Source organism: Maniola jurtina, chromosome 14 (assembly GCF_905333055.1).
Source record: "Maniola jurtina chromosome 14, ilManJurt1.1, whole genome shotgun sequence".
Taxonomy (NCBI): domain Eukaryota; kingdom Metazoa; phylum Arthropoda; class Insecta; order Lepidoptera; family Nymphalidae; genus Maniola; species Maniola jurtina.
The window spans coordinates 12,149,495-12,171,427 of NC_060042.1; the positions used below are offsets into that span (position 1 = coordinate 12,149,495).

Below are 21,933 nucleotides of genomic sequence, written 5' to 3' on the forward strand. Positions count from 1 at the left end.
TCTATATTGTTGCTAATTTTAATATTTATGAACATTTTAATGTCGAAATATGTCTGTATTGGCTTAGGGTTTATTTATGTGTAATGAAATGCTAATTTATTTTAATAGCTTTTACGATAGAATTATATTTATATAAAATAAATTAACATACTTACCTGATGTTGAATAAAAATTGGTTGACTCCAAACATAATAATTAATTACCTCTGGATAAAAACAATGTTTTTATAAAACCTTAGTGTAACACAAAATATTTTTTTTCAAGAATATTGGCCATGTTAATTTTATTATGACTAATTTTAATTCCCCTTTCCCCTCCAACAAAGCGCAAAGGTGCTAGGAATAGGAACGACAATAGTGCAACAGCTGAGATTTAGTCAATCAGCTCTGCCAATAATAATATATGTATTGACATCATTTTTTCTAAAAGTCGCTCACTATCAACAGTTTATAGATATGTAATGCATTTGGAAAGTAAAATATTTAGTAAAACTCTCGAAATCCAGCGATATGTACCTATGTATCATAGTACCGTTTGTACGACGAGAAAAATGTAACTGCACGGGTTAGTAATTCCAACCCTCCATCGTGAAAAATAATCGTACGTCAGGTACAATTAAACGCGTGAATGATCTCGAACTCAATGAAATGTTAACAAGAAAAACCTGACGACGGTTTTATAATTACAGATTTCTTTTAAAATTTATAATAATATTATGGACTCTAGGTCTATTTACATTTGTCTTGATTTAAATGTTTGTTATTTTTGCCAGCATTTTGGTATACTTCTTCCTATTTCTAGGATATTTACCAGGATCAGTTAAGTATTCTGTTACAGGGTGTAAACTGTAAATATTGAAAATAGTTTACTTTTAATCAACTTGAATAAAGCTTTAATTTTAGCAAGCACATTATATTTTAATTTTAAGTATTGCCATTAAAAACTCGTGCATTATTTTTTATTTAGAATCTCCATAGCTCCATTGTTCGAGGCCATAATAATTGAATGGCGCATAATTGTCCGCGCCGTATATTATACAAATTGCCGGATCTTTTATTCATCAATCCAATCATCCATACCACCGAGTGCTTTCCAAAGGCGTCGCAGTCTCGGAAAGTATGAAAATCATTTTCGTTGTACCCTCTCTACCTTTTGTTCATAATTTCTCATTAAAAAGTTAAATGTCAGCAATAGGACCGACAATTATTGGCTTAGTTAACCACTGCTTCCATTAAATTCATACTTAATTCATATTTTAATGATGTTCATCATCAAAATTGTACTTATCTTTAAATTCTCTTAAAACGTTGTTCGTAATGTATTTTCCTTTATTTTTTTGTAAGTATAATTTTTTGTCCTCAATTAACGCTCATTACTGTTTTATTTGCGTAAATTTTAAAAATGAATATGAACAATGCACATTTTAAAAATGACTCTTAACCAAAGATCTCTGCTATTTATTTTACTGCAGAAAAGCAAATTAGAGGGGTAGCTTCAATCAATCAGCCTGTTTGCGTCCACTTCTGGACATAGGCCTTCCCGAAAGCGCGCCACCACACACGATCCTCCGCCTTCCTCATCCACCCACTTCGCGCGATTCTCTTAAAATTGTCAGCCCAGCGAGTCGGAGGTCATCCCTCACTGCGCTTGCTGATACGCGGTCTCCACTCCAGAACAAGTTGCCCCAGCTCGCGGCCATCAGTTCTGCCGCAGACGTGACCTGCCCACTGCTACTTCAGCTGGCTAATTCGTTAGGCTGTGTCCGGCCGCTCTGGTTCTTCTACGGATTTCTTCGTTACGGATTGGAAGGGTAGGTTAGGTACCATAAATCCATCTAATGACTACTTTTGCTCTGTAAAATCAATTAAAATTAGCATCAGGTATTATTGTTTGGTTATGGGTTGCCCACACACAATGACAGACAACGCCAACTGCGGTGAGCGAGTTATGTTTACTCGAAAAACCATTCAAGAGTCGAAGTTCAGAACCACATCCTGACACTGACGAGACGTTTGATGCACGTTTTTTGATACGTTGCGGTGAAAACCTATCGAACCTGTCGATTGGCGTAGAGAGTTTTATTTGGAAGCGATGACAAAACTAAATCAGTTTTAACCGCAACCTTTTGCATCGTATTTCGTAACTAATTGTTTGGATATTCTATATAATCTATTTAAAACATTTTGTGGTGATATTGTATTACTAACTAGGTATGTGTGTAGACCGGTTTTGATTTTTGCTTGTCTAGAAATATTTTTAGGTATTTAACGTTACTATGCTCTTCTTAGGGATGTATAGAGCGCACTCTAACTTTGCTTAGACTTAAGACAGGGTTATTACGAGACAGATGTATATCTTTCACATAAATCTGTCTCGTTTTAACTCAATCTTAAGTCTGAGCAAAATCAAAGTGCGCGCTATAAATTTCACCCTTAGTTCCTAAATCGTACCTTTACAGTCAATACCAGTCTCACACAAACTGAGACTCCAGATCTATGTTATCAAAGTTCATATCTTTTTTGCAAAGAAACAAACTTAGGACATACTTACCCCGGAGTTAAAAGATTTTTTCCCAACAATAGTCTTATTGCAAAAAATATACGTGTACGAGCATCAGTGCACCTGCCCCTAATTACTAAAAGAGAACCAGAAAACCGCAAACGATCTGTCACTCTTTCCCCATCCCGGCTCATTCGAGCTGTCACGCGACGAGACATTGTATGCAAAACGTCGCTCGCAAGCCTTCATTGTTCCTCAAGATTAAGGCGAATCCCATTATTCTAAAACCCCGAGGGTTCGGATTCCGTATTTCATTCTACGGCTGATTGCAGTTTTCTTTACCTGGAGACGGTTTAAAGAGTTTAATCAGGCCTGCAATTGGGGAAACAATGCGGATTGTCGGATTGGATGGATGCCCGCCTGCGGGTACTTTCTTTATTCATTTCACCAATCTTTTCTGATTAGAAATAGGTAATAGACTGTGTGCCGGTAGGTTGGATATTGGATTTTAAAAACCGATTTACGTAAAAATAAATCGACTTAAACGCGAAATTAATTATGCGACTTTTGGAAACTTTTTATTTGAAACTTATAGACACAGTGACTTCAATGTTTCAATATGCCCTTTTGGATCTTTAATCTGATATTCGTGCAGGTTAAAGAGCACTGCTTACGCAAATGCAAAAGTTCAACCTAAATTGTAAATTTAAAAAAAATACTCATTTTTAATAATGATAGTAAATAGGTAACCTAACTTACTAATAACCTAAATAACGAATGTTTACCCCTCACTTCGAATTCGAAGCCTATAATTGTACGCCACAGAATCTATACCTATTCTGTATTCAGTAGGTCTTAGTACGTGTTTAGCCACGTGAGAGTGACCCGTGCAGCACGTGCGACGTCCAATTTCCCCTCGCGGGGTAAATGGAATGAAGAAATCCCCCCGGTTCGGAACAGAAGGAGACACGCCAACGTTTTCAACACGCTCAATTGGATTTTTTAACCCCCGACCCAAAAAGAGGAGTTTTATAAGTTTGACGTGTGTATCTGTGCATCTGTCTGTGGCATCGTAGCTCCTAAACTAATGAACCGATTTTAATTTAGTTTTTTTTTGTTTGAAAGGTGGCTTGATCGAGAGTGTTCTTAGCTATAATCCAAGAAAATCGGTTCAGCCGTTTGAAAGTTATCAGCTCTTTTCTAGTTAATTACTGTAACCTTCAATTGTCGGGGGTGTTTTAAATTTTTAATTTACACTTGCGTGCAAAAGATTTCTTTTAAAAAAAATCGGCTCCTTGAAGTACTGAGATCAAAATTATGACCAAGATCTTTGCTAGTCAGGTAGAAGGTAAATCTCCTGCCACCAGCTTCAAGCTGTCATCTCATTCTAGGGATCCCTTTACGGGGTAAATGGAATAAGAAATTGGTGCCGGCTCGGAACGGAAGGTGGCACTTCAACACTCCCGATTGGTTTTTTGAATTGTAAAACCTTCAATTAAACGCCAGCTTTCGTATTGTATTTTTATAATTAACGAAGTCGGTTCGAAATATCAGATTATATCCGCAATGCAGTATTTTTGGAAAAAACCTTGAGTGTCCTTCCAGCGCGATGTACCTACATAATATATTTTTGCATGAACGAAGTTATTTGGTGTTTCATAGACACGCTCTACAAATTAATATCTTAGTATTTCATTTAGTATTTCATTTATTGCAAGATTGTAAGTAAAAAAGATGTTACATAAATTTTAAGTAGGTACGTATCACAATCTGCCATGACATGGCGTGCAAAATTTACTATCTTTACATACATTTTCAATAAGTACATAAAATATCTGTCTGTGGTTTGCCAGATTTCCGTAAAAAAAAATTAGGTATGTTGTTTCAAAGTTGCATCCGCTCGAAGATTTGTATGAAAATCGCGCTCGAAGGATTCGATCTTGAACTTTTTGCAAACGCCAACCAAGAGATTCCTGAAAGGCCGGCAACGCATCAGCGGTTACCCTGGTGCTGCAAATGTTCATAGGCGGCGGTAATCACTTAACATCAGGTGACGCCTGCTGGTTTGCTCGCTATTTATTATTTAAAAAAAATGCAACAATACCTACGACTACGTCATCTTGTGGGCAACTGAAAGCTCAGCCGGTTACTTCCACGCACCTTTGTCACTAAGCAACTATGATAGAGTCTAGGACTGTAGTAATAAAATGATGTGATGTTTTGTATAGCGGTAGTTTATAAGGCTATAAATTCGTTATTAAAGAGAATAATTAAATAAAAATCATGATTTTAATTTATTTTTAACATAGTTAATTATCATTAACGTCAACACTGTACGGAAGACGATCAAGAAAATGACGATCACAAGGCGATAAACGACGATTATTTTTCAAGTTTTAACATAAATTAGAGTAATTTCTGCGGGAAAATATTTTTAGCAGCATTTTAGTTATGTAAACAATAGGCTGAGATACTTTTCAATAAACAGTTCAAAACACTATTGATCGAATTGTATAATAGCCTTGATGTGCTAGTAGATTCACTTTAGGCTTCGAAAGACCTAAAAATTTTTGAAAAAAAAAAAAATTTTTCTTTAAGTATACTTCTACATATAGGATAGTTGAGTAGCCAAAATAAGATGAGTTAGGTACTAACCCTCCATTTGTGAAGTTGCAGAAATATTCGAATTGTCGGAGCGTATAGGCACGCGTCATAGTCGGTGAGGCGAGAAAATTTTTCCTGCGTCTTGACCACAGCTCCTGTGGTCCACGACGAATTCCGCTTATTCATATCTCTGAATTTTGCTCACGAATCACCCCGATATGAAATATTTTGCATATCGTCCTGCGTTGTCCGCATGTCGGTTGGCATGATTCAAAATTTCGATAGCTTCACAATATTCGACATTGCTCGCAAATCGCAATGTGTAGGGAATATTTTACTGTTCAATAAGAAATTTAATCCTACAACGGAAGCAGCCTATGTGGTGCTTTTGAGCTGTTATAGCCTTTATTTGCGTAGATTTAGTGGGTACATTGGTAATAAAAACAGTACTACAATCTGCCGTGCAAACCCGTACAAATTCTTATTCTAATTTTGATACAAACTATTAGGTACATATCAAAAAGAGAAAATTTACATTATAAAATCCATCAATTTACGATAATATCACGGTCACTTAAATGATCAGGCACTAATTGATGTGGGTCCAGGGTTAGAAAACTTGTATTACTTTACTTTACTTGCTTAACCCTTAGATTAAGGATTGGTCTCTGGAATAAACGACCAATCCTTAATCTAAGCTTTAACCATTAATCTTTATAGGTAACCGGTGTAAAGATTACATAACCCTCAGTTACGAAAACACTTTAGGAGTTAAAAACGTAAAATACGCCTCTCAGCCGTAGCCTCTAAAAGATAATGACGCTTTTTTCAGTTCAACCTTTTTCCGTGAGCCCGCCGCCTTTAAAAACAATAGGCTCCTTTTAAAAACTTTGCGCATACAACGCAATGGCTTCCTAAAAACAGATTCAAACAACGGAACACAAAAAGTAAATTACGCAAAGTAAAAAACTTCTTTACCTTTAGGAAATTTTACTTTAAAGGCCCTAGCAGTTTATAAAATACAGTGGACCCCCGGTAATCCGACAAACGTTTTGCAGGGCAGTGTCGGACTATCGAATTTGTCGGATTATAGAGTACTGCGTAAGAACTCCTGTAGTCCGGCGTTTTTTACAAAAGAGTACCTTGTAATCCGACAAATCAAAGATCCAACGATAAGATTCTATATATGTATTTATAATTAGGAAAATAATCATGAAATCATAATCAACCGTCTGGATATGTCTCTTGTAGAGACTTCTACACGGTCTTTCGCCGCCTGAATCCAGCGGCTGCCTGGCCCCTGCGATTTAGGCCAGTGTCAGAAAAAAGCTTAGGCCAGCTCCGCGCTGGCCAAGTGCGGATCGGCAGACTTCAGTCTTCACACAGCTTTGAGAACATTATGGAGAAATCTCAGGCATGCAGGTTTTTTTTACGATATTTTCCCTCCTCCACACTTACAGTGATATTTCGCACATAATTCCGAAAACTTTGAGGTACGAGTATGTATGTGAAATGTACAATGATTGTACACTCTTTGACTGTCTTTTATTTTTTTATTTTTTTCTTTAAATCTGGCTTTACTCTGATTAGCCAATGTCAAGTTTGTGATATTTTCAAGTTATTGAATTTATACAAGTATGGACTCCGTCTGCGCCAGCGCCCGCCGACATACGCGCGGCGCCCCTTTAGAGCGCTTCCCAGTCAGTTCCACCACCAAAAAACACCAACTAACACAAAAACCAGCCACTCTTAACAAAAAAAAAACACTCCAAACAAGCACAGCACGCGCGCCAGCAAACGCCATCGCAGACGAAGTCCGTCTTTTATTGTATTTTAAGATAATTGATAACATGGTGATAATTAATTGCACAAATTCAAAACTAAAGCCAGAAACTCAGGTGCTAAAGCTAAGCGGGTTCTAAAAGCGCCCTAGTCTGAGAAGAAGCTCACAACAAATTTAAGAATAGGTACGAAACCGACGTCTTAACCACAAGGTTATCACTGCTAAACTAAATAAAAACTAATGAGACGGTTTTTGTGTAGGAAATTTGTCAAAAGTTCGTTGAAAAATCGGCCCTAAATTAGTAAATATAATATATATAATACTGTAATAAATCGAAAATTTATAGTCAAAGAGTGTATCGTAAAAATTAGGCCTTCGACCAACACTACACAAGCACCCTCTGCGCAGCTTTGATGCTCTCCAAAGTTGCAGATTTCGCTCCACAAAGTCACTAGCCTCTCCATAGCTGTCCGAGAGTGTGAAGTGGCAATACTTTTCCTTTTTCCTATTGAACACTGAGCGACAATACGTGGACGTGACCTCAAACACATGGAACATTAGCGCAAACTCGATTATGTCACATAATTTACATGCCATTTATAGCCTAAGTATAACTAGATTAACAGGGCTCTCTCCGTCACTCGTTTCATACAATCTTATTTCCGATTTCATTTGAATATTAAGCATCCAAAGTCCATGAAATTTTGCAGACATATTCTAGAGACTAATATCTGTGTCTGTGGTGTTTTAGATTTTTCTAAAAATATGTAGTTTTAAAATTACAGGGGCTCAAAGATTTGTATGAAAATTTTTAAGACCGCGTAACTTTGTAACCGAATATTTTAACAGAAATCTGGAAAACCACAGACATAGATATTAGTTTCTAGAATATGTCTGCAAAATTTCATGGACTTTGGTTGCTTAATATTTAAATGAAATGGGAACTACGATTGTATGAAACGAGTGACGGAGAGAGCCCTCTTAACTAGCAGGTACTTATAGATTAAGAGCTAGTGACTAGCAAACTTATTAGGTTTTAATTTTTTAAACGTGTGGTAGCTTAAAATTGGGATAGGTAGATAATAATAATAAAACCTCCGAAAAGTAAATAAAAATTGTTTATTTAATATACAGTGTCTTTTTTTTTAACTGGAACATTATGGGAAATCCAAAACCATAGGAGATACAGGGAAACTGTCTTGGGAACCTTTAGATCTTTTTTTGTGAAAACAATTTTGGCACAGTCAATCTTTTGGTCAAGCCTGAGTTCTCCATAAAAATCTGTCTAGGAACTTACAAAGTACATATTCCTAATGTAGGTGCAAAAATAGTTGCTAAGGTTGTAAAGACATTGCGTACCTCCCGAACACTGGCTCTTACTGTCAATAGTTATTACATTACAGGAATACTTCATTAGCGTAGTCGGTAACGGGTAACGAAGGTAATTATTTCGATATGCGAGTGTCGTACGTAGGCGAGGTACACGCATCGAAATAGTCTAGTAACGTAGAAAGGTAATACTGTTACCATTGGCGGTGATTTGCTTTGCGTGCTTCGTGGTAACTTTGTTAACCTACTTTAAGTCATACCTGATATACTTAGAGACTTCACTTTATATGTATATTACTAGAATTACTAGATAATGCCCACGACTTCGTCCGCGTGGATTTAGGTTTTCCAAAATCCCGTGGGAACTCTTTGCTTTTTCGGTATAAGAAGTTTCAAGTTACCTATAGCAATTTCCGGGACGCAAGCTACCTCTGTATCAAATTCCATATAAATCCCGTGGGAACTCTTTCATTTCCGGGATAAAAAGTAGCCTAGGCCCGTCCCCGGCATGTAAGCTAACTCTGTGCCCAATTTCATCAAAATCGGTTAAACTGTTGGGCAGTGAAAAGCTAGCAGACAGACACACTTTCACATTTATAATATTAAGTATAGAGTAGCTTATGCCCGCGACTTCGTCCGCGTGGATAACACAAAATTTGGAACCCATATTTTGACCCCATAGAAGTTAATTTTTAAAAACCCTTTCATAGCGGATTTAAACGTCATAGATAGATATCTGCATGCCAAACTTTTGTCAGCTGCAACCCTAGCACAGGCTACGGTCTATTTGGGCTGCAAATTGTAAGCACCATTCTCGGTAGCATATTTCGCGTTGCGTGTGATTCAAGCTTTATCGAAAAGTGTACTTTAGCGAGTGTCGTCGCCGCGTGGTCTGCGGGCGGGCGGTCAAATAAATTACCTTCCTTTGAGAATTTGATTCTTTTGATCATCGCGAAATCAATTTCGTCGCTCCCACCATTAGCCGCTTTTGCTTAAGCGACGACTGTGCGCCGTGTTCAAGGAATTTCTTTGGTTTAATAACCGGGTTCTTAAACTACCTACTCAGTTATTTTTGCTTATGGCCTTGGATCTTCTAATACTTACGAGTAAATATTATGCCCCACAAAATCTTATCAACGATATTATAATAGAAATCTTCCTGTCTTAGCATGCTACGCCACCTTATTTGCAATTAATATTTTTGCAATTTTGCGAAAGCTTTCATGGAATTCCTTTAGAAAAACTTGGGTTTATTTCTTTGATTTCGTGATAGTTCTTGGTTGTGATCTCCCATGTCCATACAGTTATTCTCATCTTCACTCATTTCACGGAGTTTTGTTGTATGGAGTTGACATTAAAAAATATTTTCCAAATTGCTCCTGCTGGGAACCAAACCCGAGACCTCTCACCTATAAGTCCTCTTTGCTCACACCTGCGCCAGAGGGATCGTCAAAGGGTATCTAATTCGTCAAAGGGTTGCGCCATCCTTTGAGTCGACTCAACGCGATGACTCGGCTCTCATTTCACTTACCAGTCTCACACAGATTTTGAATCCATACTAATATTATAAATGCGAAAGTGTGTCTGTCTGTCTGCTACGCTTTCACGGCTCAACCGCTGAACCGATTTTAATGAAATTTTGTACAGACTTAGGATACATTCCGGGGAAGGACATAGGCTACTTTTTATCCCGGAAAAACCAACAGTTCCTGCGGGACTCCTAAATACTCATCCGCTTGATCGATTCGTATGAAATTTGGTACCGAGGTAGCTTGCGTCCCTGTAATTGACATAGGCAACTTTTCATCCCGGAAAATCAAACAGTTCCCCCGGGATCTTTAAAAACCTAAATCCACGCGGACGAAGTCGCGGGCATCCTCTAGTAGCTAATAACTTCACAAACTTGATCTGCGATGTGTAAGTATTATATAAACTGCCTCAGTACTTGGAAGGGAACACAAAGAAATGAGATATGACGAAAATAATCTGCATTTGATGATTTTTATACTCGTTCTTTCTGGGAACTATACTGAGCAATAATAATAATTAAACTCGCGAGCAAAGCATTCGGGTTAGTTAAAGTAGGGTCTTACTGTTTATTTTTTAGCGAAATTGATTGTCCTTCGATACCGATCTTCGTGTCTGCATGGACATAAACAATCGGGACTCTGGAGCCAGACACAGGTAGACAAATTTTTGGAAATATGTACTTACCTACTCATCATCATCAACCTATGGAGGTCCACTGTTGGACATAGGCCTTCCCTAAAGAGCGCCACACACCCGGTCCTCAGCCTTACCCATCCAGCCACTTCCTATCATACTAATTCCTATGTACCTACTCATCTCCATGCAATTCAACATCTGTCTTTACGTAATATTTTGTAATAATTCAAAGCCGTTAAGTACGATAGATAATTCTTGAGTTATCACCAAAGACGAGGGAATTTTCAAAAACTGGTTTAAAAAGAATAAATTATACTTACTAAGGTTTTAGTTTTTAATTTGGTCCTACGTAGCATTTTAATCAGGTCATTATTTCTTATCGGTCTTTGCGTAACAGTATTTCACAAATCATGACAAAGGTGTGAAAGTATTGCAGATAGGTGAATGTAGGCGATAGGGTAATGCGTCAAAGGGGCGCGCTTGTTTGTGGCGCTTCGTGGTAATGACACCCCGCTCTCATTTCTTTCGTCAGAACTTTTGACGAACTCTCTGCCTCACTGATGATACCTGAATACTTGTTTTGTAAAGTGGTGGTAATAAAAAAAAGAGAATACCCGGCTGAGTTTGTTGTGGGCTCTTCTCAGACTTGGGCGCGCTTGGAACCCTCGTAGCTTTAGTTTTAAGTTACGTAATTAATTATCACCACTATTCCGTACAAATTTAACAATTTCGACCATCAAAAGGAGTACAATAGTATCTACTTTGAATAAATGATTTTGACTTTGACTTTGACTTTGCACGATTGTACGAACTTAAATATGCCTGATTTGATAATTCTATAAAATATTTAAAGACGCTAGTTATATTGAAGTAGCGGAAACTGAATGCGGATATATTTCTACTTCATAGGCCAAAGACAGTAATGCAAGGTGTGAACTGTGAATGTATGGCAAATAGGTGAATGTCGGTATGGGTAATGCGTCAAAGGGGCGCGCTTCTTTGTGGCGCTTCGAGGCAATGACATCTTGCCCTCATTTATTTTGTCACAACTTTTGACGAACACTCTCACTGCCCTACTCATTATTTTCAGAAGCTCACGAGATAATTTGTTGCCTGATTTGAATAATTTTATAAATTAATTATTAGCCGATGCCCGCGACATCGCACGCGTGGATTTAGGTTTTTAGAAATCCCGTGCGAACTCTTTGACTTTCCGGGATAAAAAGTAGAATATGTGCTAATCCAGGATATTATCTATCTCCATTCCAAATTTCAGCCAAATCAGTGTAGTATTTTTTGCGTGAAGGAGTAACAAACATACACACACACACACACACACATACACACAAACTTTCGCCTTTATAATATTAGTGTGATTTAAAGGCGCGATTTGTATCGGAGTGGCGAAAATTCAGTGCGGATTTATTGTTTGCTTCATAGACCAATGGTAGCATTAGTTATTCATAGAGAAAATGACATTGACAGCGCCGTTATAAACAGTGCAAGGTGTGAACCTTTGAATGCATGGCAAATAGGTGAATGTCGGCACGAGTAATGCGTCAAAGGGTGCGCTCTTCTATCTGGCGCTTCGTGGCAATGACACATCGCTCTCATTTCCTTCGTCAGAACTTTTGACGAACTGCCCTACAGGTGATAAGTAAGTAAGTAAGTACCTGTAAGTTACTTATCTGTATTATTTATCTATCAGAAGTCGGGAGCTAAAGTTATTAGACAATAGAATGATTCTTTCAAAATCACTCGTTTCGTATAGTCAAAGGACTGTCGACATAAATACGAATACCTTTGGAAATGCATGCATTTGTCAAAGTAAAATTACATTGCTTCCAGCTTTACAATATTTTATTTTACTTTTTCCTAGAATCTTTCTTTGAGAGCTTGATGTTACATAATATTTTTTATTTGCAATAATTTGTTTAGGTTTTAGAGTTCCGTACCTTAAAAAGAAAAAAGGAACCCTTATAGAATCACTTCTGTCTGTCTTGTCTGTCTGTCGTGTCTGCCAAGAAACCTATAGGGCACTTCCCGTTGATCGAGAATCATGAAATTTAGCAGCACTTAGGTACTTAGGTTTTGTAGCACACGTAAGGAGAAAAATCCGAAAACCGTCAATTTGTGGTACATCATATAAAAAAAATTAAATGTGTTTATGAACAAATAAAATTATTACCTATCTATTTTCAACTTTCAAAGTAAGATTAATATATCAATTGGAGTATCATATGAAAGGGCTAAATTTGTGCATTCCAAAACAGATTTTTATTTATTTTTATGCATACTGGTTTTTGATTTATCGTGCTAAATGTCGAAAAGAATACGACTAGTACGGAACCCTCGGTGCGCGAGTCCGACTCGCATTTGGCCGGTTTTTAGTCTCCTCTCTCACCTTGGGTCCACAGCAAACATGATGCTTTTAGCGTCAGCGATCGGCGTGTAGTTACTTTTCGGAAGCTCGATACTGTGATTGAACGCTCGCATTTAATTACTTAAAACACACATAACTCCGAAAAGTTAGATCGGAACTCCTGACTCCCCCGAATAGGAAGCCGGCATCTTAACCGAACTGAAGACATGGAATAATCCAGTTAACTTCCAAGAGATATTGTCGAAGAACTTCAGTGTTCTTAATTGCACAGTCGTCGACGAAAGCCTTTCCATCAGAGAAAGAAGGAAGGCTTAAGAGTCTTAAATGTAAGAAACAAGACCTGGTAGGTACCTACTAAGTAAGTGAGATTAAACCGCTCTCTGTAGAACCGCACAAAGGACGCCGCACCCCTTTGACGAATTAGACATATCTATATCCTAATGCTGGCATGGCAACCGTACCAATGACCAAAGCGTCATTATAATTATTGCTATTTGTCCGTACAACTTATGTTTACAAGTGTAAATTTAAAATTTATAACACCCCCGACAAGTGAAGGTTAAGGGGCATCTAAACGGGCTATATTTTACGACAATTTGTGGTTGCAATTATTGGCAAACATTGCCCAGCCATCAAAAAAACATTTTAGTGCATTTTATGGCTGAGCAATCAATTGAAGGTAACATGTTGCAATATGGCTACAATAGTATGGCCTTTGATTCGGAACCCTTTAATAAGCCACACAATCCAGCAACAATGGCCGACGAAATGACGCTCATCGCAGTCGCTTACATTGTTTTGGCAGAAAAACGAAAAAAAAGGACACGAATGTGGATTCGACCCTACCTAAGTAGAATACCTAAGCACGGAATATCGCCACAGCCCACACCATGGACAGATTTATACACGATGGACGTCGCAGCACTCGCAGCACACTTCACGTCGCGCAGAAAGTTATACGCAAAGTACTTCACGTCGTAGGGAGAAAGGGACGCGCATATACAGTAAAACAGAACAACAATATAGATGGCCCAGATATATTGCAGTATTTTCGATTGCGAGGCGATCGTTCGGCCACACGCCGGCTACACATAAAAACATTTTGACATACCAAAAAATATGTGGCTATAATGCCGGGCCATCCTTAAAATTTTGCATAGTGTGGCTGGTATTGCTAGCAATGTTGCCGGCCACAGTATTGCAGCCACAAATTGACGTAAAATATATCCCGTTTAGACGCCCCATTACAGTAATAACTCGAAAAGAGCTGATAACTTTCAAACGGCAGAATTTTCTTTTTTTTGGATTATAACTAAGAACATTCTCGATCAAGCCACCTTTCAAACAAAAAAAAACTAAATTAAAATCGGTTCATCGGATGCCACAGACAGATACACAGATACACACGTTAAACTTATATCACCCCTCTTTTTGGGTCGGGGGTTAAAAATGGATTTAGATTTTTAAAATCCCGTGGGAACTCTTTGATTTTCTACCGTGCTACTAAGCACGGGTGTCCCCTCAGAATGTGAAGAGCTTAGGCCATAGTCCGCCATGCTGGTAAAGTGCGGATTGGCAGATTTCACACTCTTAAGAAATTAAATATCACTCGCTTTAACGGGGAAGGTAAACATCGTAAGGCAACCTGCATGCTTGAGAGTTCTCCACAATGTTCTCAAAGGTGTGTAAACTGTGAAGCCCCGCTCTACACTGCGCCACAATTCGTAACTCCATCTTTATGTTAATATGTATGTAAAGCCGGCCTATAAGTGAAATGAGAGCAGTGTCATTACCACGAGTTCGCACAAAGGCCCACGCGCCCTTTGACGAATTAGCTATACCGGCATCACCTAGTTGCCATAATGTAATCATTCCATGCCATACCTTTGATTACGAATTGTTATACATATTGCAATTTACATTTTGTTAGCTTGTTTTCTAATATAAAACGCAAATAAAATAACTTAAAGGGTTAGGATACATTTCCACGAAAGCGGGGTGATGTGAAGACATGTTTGATAGACCAATCAGGTTATTACCTACATATATTTAGCGACATGATAATTTTATCACACACCCTTTATATGGGACCGTTTCGACTTTTGCGGAGGCAAACGGAATGAAACGTAGAATGTCTAATAAGATTCACTATTCCCTCTATTATCTACATTCCCTATTTCACTATTCAGATTATTTCCTTTGCGTGTGCTAAGACCTACCTACCTGCCCATGATTCTAGTTCAACGGGAAGTACCCTATAGGTTTTCTTGACAGACACGACAGACGGACAGACAGACAACGAAGTGATTCTATAAGTGCTCCTTTTTTCCTTCTGAGGTACGGAACCCCAAAAAAGATCCAATTCAACCACAACCTAGGTACTTGTAGCTTTTGTGGTCCACAAGACTCATAGTCTTGTCTCTTTTGAAAAATGGAATTTGACTATAAAACCATGTGGCGGGTGCTGTGTGCATAACAAATCTAAACAGAATTCATTATTTGCCTTTGTGAAACTTTACGCTAGAAGAGATGTAAGGCTAGGCGCACACTGGCGAAGCAGTGTAGATTAAAATTATGTTCGTTTATCGTGCACCCCAAAAAAGTAGATCACGGTCGCGGTATTCGACGCGTTCTATATTTAACCCCCTTATGGTTGGGAAATTGGTGGCAATCACAATGGATCGAAGACGGTCGAAGTGACACAGGGAAACCAAAGCACAACCCCGAAAAATACAGAAGAGCCCTTGCAGGGGTAGAATTTCCAAAAAATCTTCTTAAATGAGTGCCTATGCCTACGTTATACAAGGAACCTCCTGGCAAAATTCAAGTTTTTAAATTCTGCTGTTTTAGACTGTGCATTTATAGATAGTCACAGTCAGTCAGGACTCAGGTCTCAGGAAGCAGTCTTTTAATATGGATAGATCTGTCTGATTTTTATATCGTTGTATTTCAGAGATAAAGAAATTACCACAAATGAAAATAAAAAGTTTAAATAAAATATAAGTGAAATAGGGTATGGATTCTTAAGATTAAATACAAAGACGATAATAGCGCACTATTTTAATTTTAAGTGACACACTTTATTAAATACTAGCGACCCGCCCCGGCTTCGCACGGGTGGACACTACCACGAAAAATCCTATCTATGTTCCGGGATAAAATATAGCCTATACGGATTCGGAAGAATCCCTCTAAGTAATGGTAAAAGAAATTTTGAAATCGGCCCAGTAGTTTTTGAGCCTATTCAATACAAACATACAAAAATACAAAGGTTTCCTCTTTATAATATTAGTATAGATAGTATAGATCAGTGTCCTAACAAACTAGTGTACGCCCGCCCTAAGTGATTAAGTTGATAAGGTAGAGTCGTTGTGGCTAATTCATCAAAGGTTAGGCCGCCCTTCCGGTAGATAATCGTATTCAAGTAACCTCTTTGTACCTATATCGAATTTAAAATGATAGCGGTAATTTATTTTGTTGGTAATTGTTAGGGTTTTTAACCCCCGACCCAAAAAGAGGGGTGTTATAAGTTTGACGTGTGTATCTGTGTGTCTGTGTATCTGTGTATCTGTGTATCTGTGTATCTGTCTGTGGCATCGTAGCGCCTAAACGAATGAACCGATTTTAATTTAGTTTTTTTTGTTTGAAAGGTGGCTTGATCGAGAGTGTTCTTAGCTATAATCTAAAAAAATTGGTTCAGCCGTTTAAGAGTTATCAGCTCTTTTCTAGTTTTCTTGTAGAAAAGAAGGTTAGATAACCGTTAGGTTCATAATATTATGTCAATAGACAAATGTCAAGCTGTCAAGATGGACGTTGCCTAAATACATAATTATTTATTTGAAAATGATGTTTTGGAAAACTCAGATACTTTGGATCGTCGGGGGTGTTATAAATTTTTAATTTACACTTGTTAATTGTATTACACTGTAAGATTATGCGACCAAAATATGTTGATATGGACTTAGGGCCGGTTACTTAGTAAGTGGTTAAAATAAGCTTTACTCGTATGTCAGTCAGTCAGTGTGGCTAATTCTATACCAGTGGAAAATAATCTACGGTACACATCGATGTATATCGATGACGGTACATAATAGTCGTTAATAAATTAAATTATTTTTTACTTTTTAGTGTTTGTGGTTATTGAAGTCGGTTTTTTTTTGAAAAAAATAAATATATATTATGTACTAGCTTATGCCCGCGACTTCGTCCGCATGGACGACACACAAACCCCTGTTTTACTCCTTTAGGGATTGAACTTTCAAAAATCCTTTCTTAGCAGAATATGTCCACGTCATAATAGATATCTGCATGCCAAATTGCAGCTCGATCGACCGATCGGGCTGAAAGTAGTTTGAGCTGTACGTTGATAGATCAGTCAGTCAGTCAGTCAGCTTTTCCATTTAAATATAAAAATTCAAAGGATATTTATATAGATTAACTAGCTGATGCCCGCGACTTCGTCCGCGTGGAATTAGGTTTTTAAAAATCCCGTGGGAACTCTTTGATTTTCCGGGATAAAAAGTAGCCTTTATAATATTAGTGTGATTGATCAGTTCGCCGATCAAACGATTCCAGCTTTCACCTAATCGTTTCATCAATCGCCCTATAGTCAATACCGAGTGCATCACACAGAAGCCCCTATAAATGTTGAAGTAAAGTATTGACAATTTAACCGTTATTGTACGATGAGATAATATAGCTAAAGGGTAGAGCGGCTATGAGAACATTTTCATAACGAATTTTCCATCTTATGGAAGGGGCGCAATTTGGGAATTTATTATTATTTTAAAATCGTCTCTGGTCTGGTCTGGTGAAAGGCTTCGACCGTGGCTAGTTACCACCCTACCGGTAAAGCTCTGCCGCCAAGCGATTTAGCGTTCCGGTACGATACCGCGTCACCGATCAAGGGTGTGAGTTTAATGAAACTTCCACACCCCTTCCAAGTTAGCCCATTTCCACCTTAGACTGCATCATCACTTACCACCTAGTGAGATCGCAGTCAAGAGCTAGCTTGTATCGGAATTTTAAAAAAAACCGGCCAAGTGCGAGTCAGACTCGCGCACCGAGGGTTCCGTACTCGGGTATTTTTTTATACTGATACCCCACTTAGTATAGTTAAGTTGTAAAGAGCTTTTATTCATCATTGCAAACAATAATTCGTCTTTTGGCACCTATACCAAAATCACCAACCTACATTGGAGTTACCAGTGGGCATATTGTCTGCACATAAAAGCGCTAACACCAAAGTTACCAGCCTACGGTGAAGTTGCCAATTGGCAAGTCTGCAAATGCTATATAAGCGCATCTTCAATCGTCATTGTTGTCAGTGGAGGTGGTATATCAGTATCACCGTCAAAGGACGCCGACAAAGGAGGCCGCGCAGTACGGCCGCATTACGGCCGGGTGCCATGCCGCCCCCTCGTAGGGTTGACTGTGCTATTCGCCAATATACAGCAAATCTATTATTCGGCTTGCTCTTGTTGAAACCACCTATACCAAACCAACCAACCCACATTGGAGTTGCCAATTGGCATGTCTGCTACATAAGCGCATCGTCAACTGTTATGGTTATCAGTGGAACTGGTATATCAGTATCACCGTCAAAAGACGGCGACAAAGGAGACCGCGCTGAGCGGCCGCATTACAGCCCGGGTATTATGCCTCCCCCTTATATAGGGTTCAGATCGATTTCATAATTCACCTTGATACTAGTGGATTTGGAATTCAGCAATATTTTGTCAAAATTTTGATAAACTGATTCGGGCCTTATGTCTGACATTGAATCATGTCACCATTTCAGCAGTCAGTAAATATGACTGCTCTGCCCTAAAGAACCCATACTTTGTGCATCAACTGCTTATCTTGCGAATCGGTAATTTAGGCAAAATAACGTATTGTCAATGGTTATTCTCAGTTGAGGTGATGGTATATAAGTATCACCGTCAAAGGATGCCGACAAAGGCCGCATTACCAGCCGGGTGCGATGCCTCCCTCTCATAGGGTTGACGCTTCAGATCGATTTCGTAATTCGCCAATAATACTAGTGAAACTGGACTTCAACACTAAAGGTACCTATAGCCGAGCGCATAACAGAGGAGGCTTCTGCGGTAGTTGAGCGGTGCGGGAGGGGAGACTGTTGTCACAAGTTGATTCATAGCATTCGACTACCGGATCGAACACCTTCTAAAGCTGCTTTACAAAAGTTGTGAAGGGTCAAAGAATGTAATGTTGTACAAAAGGTAAAGCCAGTACGGACGTGATTTTTTCACGATCATCGCAAAATTGTTCCTGTTAATTACCTATAGACTGGTATCGGGCCGCCATGATTTGAAGCATGCTCGTAGGTGTCGTTTTATCCAAATTTGTGTATAAACACAGCGCAATTGTATTATCTGAGCAGTCCGTGCCACTACGCACAATGCGTGTCACACACAAGCAGGTTTTGGTTTTGTCTTCACGTTTTCAAATACGAATGTATGAGCTTTTTTATTTATCTGGAGTTTTATAATATCGTTGGCTAAAGGTGACGTTTTTCAGATAGCACTTCCTCATTATTGAAACGAGATAAGATTCCAAATTACCCCTTTGACACGACAAAAGAAAAGCCTCGCAACTTTGTACGTGTATTTTTGCAAGAAACTGCAACGGGGCGGTTCATTAGTCTAGTTGTCGGCGCGAGTGGCAGCCCTGACCCCCGCCCTGGCTCAAAGTGAGTGTGTTACTCTTTAACCTGAGCGATTCGCGACCGGCTAAACTTACCACTCCGCTAAATAAAGTTAAAAGGCTCCTCGAGCTTTGTCTCGGCTCGCCTTTGATGTGCGCCGCCTTCGCCCTCCCCTCCCCTCCCCGCCTCCTCTCCCGTCCTCGCAAACAGTTCACCGCAAACTGAAACTATTGCCTTTAATGCCTTTTCCGATCGGATATACGTACAAGTGATTAGTACGTTCCGGGGGTGCCCTTTTGTCTTTGGTTACTGCTCAACCACGCTTGATTTGAACTTCAAGCTTTGGGTGTAGTCCGCCTATATTTTCTGATGGCACTCGTCACGGAAGCTAGTTAGAAATGTCATAATTAAGTATGGAATAATGAAGTCCACCCTTTCGGAGCCGGCCAACCTACCAACAGCCGTGGCGCCTAGCAATTGCGTTTCGGTATGATGCCGTATAACAGAACGATATGGAGCTTTGATGTTATATCTTACCACCAAGGCACCAAGTGAGATCGCAGTCAAGGGCTAACTTGTACTCGAATAAAAAAACCCGGTCAAGTGCGAGTCTTTGACATTGGCATTTTGACATTTTATGCATAAAAATGTCAAAAAGTCTCTGAGAGTATAAATGAAATGTACCTACCGCGAAGTGACACATCTATTAATGGATATTCGATAATACAGGCTCTTTGCTGTGCTAATTTCTAAAAACAATGAACTATATAAACTAATAACGCCAATTAATAAAATCGATATTTTTAATCGACAGCGAGCGGCACTGTTGTCCAAGATTTAACAGTACTGTCCGAACTTCGAATCGGAGCTGTACACACATTTGTCAGGATCGAACGCGCCGCACGCATATTATTTCTGAATTTCTTCTATCCCGCACGTATCTAAGGTTCTAAGGTGATTTAAACGGGTACATTTTACTAACGATTAGACCACAGGCGAACATCGTCCATGTTAATGGTAGATCGGCTATAAGACTTTGCAGGAAGCAATTTGATGGGTGACTTGTCGAATAAATGAATCATTTTAGCATTCTAGGGACTAACAAAGAATTTGTGATTTATCGTAATTATTGTAACTGTCTGGGTTTTTAGCATTCTAGCTGCAGATAGCAATTCTAGCCAATATTGATAGTACATATCAGCAAATCAGACTCGGATGGGAGGTCGTGCGATCGTCATACTGTCTGTAAAATTAAGGTGCTAAGTTACTGATTAGAAATTTTGCAGGACGATTGCGAAAGTTGTGATCATCATATTGTTACAATCTCAATTGTTATGATTAGGGGAATATATGGTAATTTGATAATTATTGGTATGGTAAGTAATTAATATGAAAATTAACTCACTTAATTTCTATTCGCAAAAACGCATTTTAGCTAATATTTAGTGAGTGTCAGCTATACAGAAGAGTTTGCGATCATAGATTGCCATAGATTGTCCCTTGCATAACTGACAATCTATGGCAGTCGACCGTCGACCCCCTAATGATGTTATGATATTTCGAAATGCTAGAGACATTTGATAGAATACACCACGATGATATAATATGTAGGTATTTAATGTGTTTTCTTTTCAAAATTCAAATCGCGTGCGGCAAGCGGTTCTAACAAATGCGCGATCATCTTTACAGTGTTGTTCGAACTCCGAATCCGACTCGTTAATGCGCGGACTTTGTGAAAATTCAATTAGTGTAATAACATCGCGATTCCATTATGGCAATCAAAGGAACGGCGGAAAGTTTGTGCGCGTCAAAGGGGCGTTTAGCGCGTGCGCGCGCCTGGCTAATGAAGCGCCAGTGTGGGGGATTTTGTTGTTGGGTATTATAACTTGTCGATGTATCGATAGTTTGATATTATTTTATCGAAGTCGTCGTCGTCAACCGATACATGTCCATTGTCCACTGCTGCACATACTTAGGTCGCGATTCGAAAGTTTGTGCGCGTCAAAGGGGCGTTTAGCGCGTGCGCGTGCCTGGCTAATGAAGCGCCAGTGTGGGGGATTTTGTTGTTGGGTATTATAACTTGTCGATGTATCGATAGTTTGATATTATTTTATCGAAATCGTCGTCGTCAACCGATACATGTCCACTGCTGCACATACTTAGGTCGCGATTCGAAAGTTTGTGCGCGTCAAAGGGACGTATAGCGCGCGCCACGTGCCTGGCTAATCAAGGGATTTTGTTGGGTATTATAACTTGTGGATGTTAAATGTGTAATAGTTGAATGTTATTACCATTTCGTAGTCTTCGTCGTCACATTTAACGATTTACTAATACTGTTTCATACACTTAAAAAAATGTTCCTTCTTTCCAGAGGAAATTTTAATGCCTACATTAAAATTTTTTTTTTAGAAATTGAAATGTCATTTTTACCTACTCCACATTATTTTAATACTATATTTAACGAAGCATGTACAAATAGATAAGTAGGTACTCGAAATAACGTAT

General features: G+C 38.8%; 1 protein-coding gene and 1 long non-coding RNA gene across 2 annotated transcripts in view; one reads left to right on the forward strand and one right to left on the reverse strand.

Moving 5' to 3' along the window:
- Nucleotides 1-21,933, forward strand: part of LOC123871825 (axin) — a 95,199-nt gene that overhangs the window by 59,246 nt on the left and 14,020 nt on the right. The gene's annotated exons all lie outside the window — the stretch shown is intronic.
- On the reverse strand, nt 1,617-19,506 carry LOC123871870. The gene is made up of 3 exons (XR_006797357.1): nt 19,495-19,506; nt 4,001-4,005; nt 1,617-1,743 (listed from the first exon to the last, which is right to left on the reverse strand). It is a non-coding gene; the product is annotated as an uncharacterized LOC123871870 (long non-coding RNA).